This window comes from Aegilops tauschii, chromosome 2, assembly GCF_002575655.3.
Source record: "Aegilops tauschii subsp. strangulata cultivar AL8/78 chromosome 2, Aet v6.0, whole genome shotgun sequence".
NCBI lineage: Eukaryota > Viridiplantae > Streptophyta > Magnoliopsida > Poales > Poaceae > Aegilops > Aegilops tauschii.
Genome location: NC_053036.3, coordinates 649,017,726 through 649,026,090, shown reverse-complemented (window position 1 = coordinate 649,026,090; position 8,365 = coordinate 649,017,726).

Below are 8,365 nucleotides of genomic sequence, written 5' to 3'. Positions count from 1 at the left end.
ACATCAATGTCCAATACCCAGAAGTTCAACAATACCTAACAAAGTAGTAAACACAATGAACAATCTACAATTTACATACTAAATATAGAACAATCTACACCAGAGGGGGTACTACATATAAGATGAATGTCCAAAAGTTCAACAATATATAACAAAGCAGTAAAACAAATGCGCAGAACAAAAGTTCAACCAAATTTCATTATAAACAAACAATAATTGAAACCAGAAGTTCAACTATGTGACCCAAGCAAGTAGCACATAAAAAAGATGTAGCATGAGCAGAAATACTATTTCACAAGCAAACTAAATATCAATACCATGAAAATGATCACAAAAAAGAAAAAAAAAACAAAGATATACACTATAGATATGAAACATTTGGGAAGTCCAACAACACTCGGTGACATAGTTCACCAGTAATAAATCAAATAAAAATTAAGCAACACTCAAATAACTTAAACTTAGGGTAAAATGCATACACATCACCTTTGTTAGAAGTTCACACTTTTAGGAATGGGCAGTCCAACAAGACAACCAAGTGAAGATATGGGCAGACATATATAAGAAAACTGCTATTAAAATACAAGCTGCAACTACAATAAAATACCTGGAGAAGGATTTGAAGCCATGACAACACAACCCCTTGATTAATGGAACTCCAAACCCTAGAACAACCTACTAAAAACAAGGGATAGATTGCATATAGTTAGCAAGTAGAAAATCATACAACAAATACAAAAGGCAACTAAATCAAACCCTAGGATGATACAACTAGAACATATCAACAAGTATGAAAAGATGAACAGTAGCACATCTAGGCAAGCACAACAAAAAAAGTATCCATAAACTAACTAGCATGTGACAGCCACAATCTAGACTTCGAAATCAACAACACTAAGACAATTAGATACATTAGATCCAGCATCGACCATCACACCACACCCTCTCTTACATGCATCTGAATGCTGAAATCACCAAAGGGGAAATGAAAATCCACTCAACTCTAAAAGGGAGAAATAGCACACACAAGCATCTCACATACAAATCTGACCACGGGGGAATGGAATCCACCCACCACACGCACAAGAACCCTACATAATCTCCCACCCAACCATCAGAGTGTTAAGCATATGGATGCGAGAGCAAACAGAGGAAACAAAGAGCCCTAGACAGATATGGCGAATGGTAAGAGCAAGCATTGGGGGAGGGGGAGGGGGGAACCATTAGTACCTCTCCAAACGACCCCGCACGGATGAATCCGCGGCCGTTCTTCCACCCCCACGACGCCACGCCCACCTTGGAACCGCCGTAGCCAGTTGCGGCTTCGCTTCAGAGGAAAGAAGAGCGCGCTGGGCGAGGGAGAGCGGGACGTGGGGAAGAAATAGGAGCGCCGCGTGCGCCAGTTACCACTCCGACGACTGCAGGAGACAGAGGCGGAGAAATCTGGGAGGTTGGAGGAAGAGAGTGGAGCGGCAGAGAGAAGGAGAAGCGAGCGGAGCGACAGAGAGGGGAGAGGCTAAGTAATTACAGATTTACCCCCCAACCACTAAAAAGTAAATACATCTGCTAAAAAAATTAATGCCTCTCTTTTAAGAACATAAGAACAAAATAAAAAACTGCTGGTATAATTAATAACCAAAAATTGATGGCAAAGAGAAGGTCAAGTACACTGCCAAGGGAAGTAAAATACACACATAAAAATAAACAATTCCAAAGAAAGAAGAAGTACAGAAAATAAATAACAGAAGTTCAAGAACACTATCAAGTGAAGAAATACAAACTAGTAAATAAACACTAATAAACAAACATAAGAAGTTCAAATACAGAAAACAATTGGAAGTTCTTGTGACTCAGTCATAAAATCAAAACCAATGCAAGAATGAAAAATAACATTAAAAAGGAAAGAAATACAGAGGACTTGCTGCATAACCTTGAAAAATAAAGGAAAATTAGAAGTTCAGGTATAAACAACGCAGAAGTCCAGCTTGTACGACAGCCACTAGATGACACAGAAAACATGAACGAACGAATTCGTCCGAAGCATAAAATCATCTGCGCCTGATTAGAACACGTCCGCACACCCTTTTAAATGATCTGCCAACTACCTTTCTACACGAAAAATGACCAGAGGGCAAATCCAAAAACCGCAAAAAAAACCCATGCAACAACCGCGGGAGTGCGAACATCAAAATGCCAGAAATCAAACAGTATAGACCCTCCCGATTGAAATTGACGACGTAGTAAGTCTTGAATTTAACTATAGTACGCAAATTAGCGAGCAAACTTGACAGGAAAACAAGAAATCGCCGATGGCGGAGAATGCATCTAGGGCGGATGAAGAACACGTCCGATTTCAAAATCATTTGAAATAACAAAAATTTGTGCAACAAAATCGTACAAAAACACAATTCCCATCATGCCAAAGCTTCGACAAACACCAACAGCATGCATTAAACTCACAACAGACGCAAGTTCATCATGACCCGAGAGCAAATCCGCAAATGAGCGTAATTCCTATTTTGAACGCGCGTTTAGTTGCTAAAAAACGTGTTCACATTACACTTACATCACAAATAACACGAATGATCAGAAAAACTCGCGGTAGAAGGCACGGTTGCAAAGATAGCCCGAAGGTCGAGTTCATACAGAGGGAAGTTCAGGACAGTTACGCAGGCAGTTCAGGTTGTGATCAGAATATTATTCTCATCCCGTGATCAGAATAGTGTTTATGTATAAATATGATGAACATTTAAAGTGTAAATAAAAGTACTAAATAAAGCAGAAAATGAATACGGGAAACGAAAAAAATTAGAAAAACAGGCTGTAGCATCCCACACGGATGGCCCGGCCCACCTCGCTCCCCCCTTTAGCGAGTCAGAAGTTAGACTCGCGGAAGGCGAGATATAGGGGCGCCCGTCATCTACTAAGTCTCGTGTTCGGGACCTCCTATACGACACATTTTGCGTCATACAGAAGCTCGACGCACGACAGGGCCGGCCACCGACGCGCCGTTTGTTGTTTCCTGTCCCGCAACAGAAAAAATAGCTAAAAAATAAACAAGTACGGCAGGACTAGAACCCGCGACCACGCACACAGCAGAGTCCTCACTGCAAGACCTATAAGAATACACCAGACAGTGTATGCTGTACATAAAGGCACAAGACTCTATAAGAATACAGAGCAAGGATGAGATTTGCAAAAACATTCCTTCAAAGTTGCGAACAGTCTTGAAATGCCGCAATTCTTTTTGATATTACAAACTGTTTTTTAAAAAAGTGAAATTTTTCTCTATAATTCCCATTTTTTTGGAAATTCATAAATATTTTCTGAAATCACAAATTAAATGTTTGAACAAAAAATTTAAACAGGGACATTTTATAAATTCAGAACAAAAAAGTTATAGTACAAATATTCTTTTAAAATGAGATTTTTTATTTCTATGTTTATTGGAAATGAGAACAAAAAACATGGGGATATTTTTTGAAATTGTGAGAAAAATGTTGAAACCGAGAACATTTTTTGAAACATTAACATATCTTTGAAATTGTGAATTTTTCTTTAAACGAGAACATTTTTTGAAATTCCTGAACTTTTTTCAAACATTAAGATTTTTCTGAAATTGTGAACAAATTCCGAAAACAAGTACATTTTTTTGAAATTGTGAAAATATTTTGAAAACGAGAATAATTTTTGAAATTGTGTAGATAATTTGAGAATGAGAAGTTATTTTAAAATTCCTCAACATTTAATGAAATTGTACACTAATTTAGAAAACATGAATTCTTTTTGAAACACGAATTATTTTTTGAAATTCTGAACAAATTTTGGAAACAGGAACATTTTTTGAAATTCTGAACAAATTTTGAAAATGAGAACATTTTTTCAATTCCTGAGTTTTTTTTAAATGAACGAATTTAGAAACTAAGAACAATATTTGAAATTCCAAATAATAATTGAAATTTTTGAACAACGGAAACATGAAAAGGGAAGAATAAACGAAGCTGAAAGAAAAAACAGAAAAAGAAACTGAAACGAAAAACAAAAAACAAAAAATAATAGGAAAAAGGAAAATAAAAAATAGAAAACCCGGTTCAAGAATGTTCTAGAAGGTTCCTAAAACCGATAATAACTGCTGGTAACCCTCTAGAAGATTCCCAAAATAGGAACGTGAAAGTTGAACCTACTATACTACACATGGTCCGGCCCAATCGCTCGCTCGTTCGTTCCTTATGTGTGATTGATAGACTGTTTGACGCAAAATGCGTCAAATAGGGATTCCCTTCGTGTTTTGTCAGACGATAATTGATGCCGCATCAAGGGAACCCGTAGTTGGCCACCCTAGTAGGATCCGGTTGCTTTGTTTTGTTTGTTTGCTTATGTCTTTTTATTGGCTGGCACTACAAATCAACTAGTTAAGGTCAAATTTGATGTTTTGACCCTTCTGCCAAACTTTAGCCGGATCTGGCCTTGGTTGCAAAAAAATATCGTGATTTGACTCTTTCCTACCACCATAGGGTACCGCACACACCAGGCGGTAGGGTGACCGCGGGCCCTTGACATTAACGCCAACTGAAGTGGCAAGGGGCTACCGCCAAGTACCCATGCGATAAGGCTCAGCCAGCCGTGAGATTTTTTCCTCGCTTGGTTATATGAACGCGCGATGAATCACGACGCTTGGCCCACGCAAATCGCACGCGTTACTTTTTCACATGTAGTAACAAAGTGAGGACCACACCATCCCTAGGCTCACAACGGTTCCACAACGGAGAATCTTGCTAGCTACTTGCTTGAGCTCACGACATTAAATTAGCTACTTGCTCGATCTTTGTAGCATTTTCTACTGCGAGAATTATGGCGCGTCCTAGCATCAAGTTTCAAAATTCAGCCGAGCTGCCGATACAGATCGAACAGTGCCGTCATTGCACTCGCCTCGTGCGTACTCCTTCCAACCAGCAACATGGTCGCAACATTCCTTGTGTACCTCACTAGTACCTGCTTGCAACAATATGGCAACACCTCCGACAGACATGCATTGTAATACCATCGGTTGCCACTCATGTTGCGCTCCGGGGTTGCAACACGATCTATGTTGTGCTCGCGTTGCAACGCGCCTCATTTGTGACCCATGTTTGCAACATGATCCATGTCGCACTCGGGGTTTGCAACATGGCCCATATTACACTCGCTATGCAACGTGCCCTCAATTGCGACCCACGGTTTGAGACATGATCCATGTTGTACTTGGGGTTTGCAACATGGCCCATGTTGCACTTTAGGGTTGCAACATGAACAATGTTGCGCTTGCGTTGCAATGTGTTTCATCTCGGAACCAGCGTTTGCAACATGCCACATGTTACGCTCGGCGTTTGCAACATGATCCATGTTGGGCTCCCGTTGCAAACACCCCTTGGCCATCCCTCGATGGCCGGTCCACAACAACGATCCATGTTGCAACGCCGCTCATCGGGCTTGCAGCAGCACCGACCAATCTTCAAGCGTCGCCCGAGTTTGTAGCATGGTGGAGTGACGCCACTCGTCGGGCTCGTAGCGTCGCGCGTCCTGCTTGTACCAAAACAGACGACCTTGTAGCTCTGGGTCTTCGGCTTTGTAGTGCCAAGTAGCCTTGTTGCGGCGTGCCCACAAGTTGCATCAGCGCCCTAGCAGTGTTCGCCTGACCAACTTTTTCGTATGAAATAAATCTTGATTTCATCGCACAAAAAAAAAAGAGAGAAAACAACATTGCAAGACCATCGCAACATACTGTCCACTAGAGGTTGGGGCGCCACCCGGTGGCGCCTCTTGAGGTGTTATTATGCGCACTAATCAAGCATCCGTAGTTCGTAACGTGTTAATAGTGCACATAAGCAACAATGTTTTAAAAAATAACACAACTTTACCGATAGCAACAAACACTTGCACTAATCAAACTTTTTTTGGTCTCTTTTAAATAACATTCATGCACCTCTTATCAAGAGACCAACAAATTATTCATTGCCAAACCAGAAAGTGTCATTCATGTACATCAGGAAAGAACATTTCATGACTAAGATATAGCACTCACATTAAGATAAGTCAAATGATATGAACCTAGAAACTTAGGGTACGAATTTGGCGGCTGCCAAGCCACTTTCCTGAACAAGAAAAGCAAAGATACATTATCATCATATAAAGCTTATATGTTAACTCCAGAATTAGACATACCTAGCAACAAGCAAGAGGGAGCGGACCATCAATTCATTTATGGCAGTTTTGTGCATCCTGTGAATAAATAACAAACGAAGATGACAAATAGAAGTTCAAATAAACTCAAACTTAGTTCCGAGTCAAAACTAATGTTTTAAGTTGCCATAGTAATACTACCTGCTGATTCCTAAAAGAAACACAAGTAAACCATCTGGATCCTCCAGTCCTCTGATCCCACATAATTCTAGCATCTCTGCATAAGTTACCAAGCTAAAGTGGTAAGGGAAAATATATTGTACAAATGGGATGGTGCAGTGCGTGATAGGTTGGCACCCTTTTCAGCCCCCCTTTTCAATCTAAGTTAACACAGGCCAATGGATAGCTATGTAATATCATGGAAGAAGTTTGTTGCTGCTTCTTGAAAAAGATAGATACAACAACAGAAGTAGAGAGCACATTCATGAAATACATCTCGTGTAGGAGCAAACACAGGAGCATAACTGTTGAATGAAATAAATGGAGACAAGAGAAAGAGTACAAAAAATGTAGCCATGTAGGTACATCAATAAGCTGCACATTGAGATCTACTCCTACAAAAAAATGGCAGCCAACGATATCATCTAAAAAATAGCACGAATAACTCCTAGGAAGCTCTAACTGGGCAATATGATTTACACGACTGAGATCCCCTTACCCTCCTTTTACTTTTGCTGGTACTAACTTCCTGGTTCACTTATAACATTTCAGCCACCGTATGCAACATGCAAGACAATATCACACTACCAAGCTAGACAAAGCACCTGGGATGCCGGTTTCGTCGGAAGGCCGCCATCAGTCCGTGGCTTATTGTTTTCCTTCCTCTTTCTTAATTGTATTTCCTTGTCAAGTCAAACCTAGAAGAAAAATGAATAAAAAATCGCTTTTCAGAACTCATTGCTGCAGGATGCTGACGAGCACTACTTTAATGTAAGGCGACCGCATGATAGGACGATTGAATGTGTAAGAAAAAAGGACAGCATTGCATATTCACAACTATGATGTGTAAACTAAGCAGAAGGCATTTCAACAAATTAGAAGCAACGAAAGCTAGACACCATATGAAAGATGCAACGAATATCACTCTACCAAGGTAAAAATGTCTCGTCATAAGTGCCATTTCAACAAATTAGTAGTACAAACTAGAAGAGAATGAGAGATGTAACATATATCACACTCTCAAGTCAAACGTGTCTTATGATAAGTGATTGTTGCTGGTTACACAACTGTAGTACTTTGATGTAAGAACATGGTGTGATAGACAGATATTGTATATTCTAGAAACAGGAACACGTGTCTTATTCACAAGTATAATGTGTAAAGTAAGTAGATGGAATTCAACAAAATTAGAAGCAATACAAGATAGACATCATACATAACATGCAACCACATATAACGGTGCCAAGTTAGAGGGAGCACATGTGATGGTGCACTACGGGATACGTGTTCATCATCAACACAGCTATGTTGAGTGTCTATGCATGTGTTGTCTTGCAAATCTTCTTGGGGGCGGGGGGGGGGGGGGGGGGGGGGGGGGAGTAAACAGGGCGGCATGGCATACTCACAACTGTTTGTGTAAACTAAGCAGAAATCATTTCAACAAATAAGAAGCAATGCAAGCTAGACACCGTATGCAACATGCAAGACAATATCACATTCTAGCCAGATTTTGCCACCTCATTTTGTAAATTTAGTTTTTTTTGGTATGAATTCTGGTCTTTTCTTTCGCGAAATTGGTACGGATTCGGATGATGGCCACCGATACAGTAGCTTTTTTTATTCGACTATGGAGTGCATCTAGCATAATGGTGATGGGCATTGCATGTATTAATACAGGAGGAATTCTACAAGTTCATTTCCCTACAAATTCTATAATCTCGGGTATTTGGGAGTGTTAGAAATAGTTTAAACTGGCTATTGTAATCTCATCTAGATCTATCTCTACTCCCTCTTTCTCTCGTAGCCATCCTGGTGTCATGTACGACAGTTGTATCCTAGCGATCGACTGCTTCTGGTACTTCACGGCATATTACGCCCAGATCAATATATATCGTTGCGGCCCTCCTCCTGGAGAGTGGGAACACTTCCATAATCCTATCTTACAGGGAATATTTGTTCCCTAAATCAGTATATCCACATGATTGGA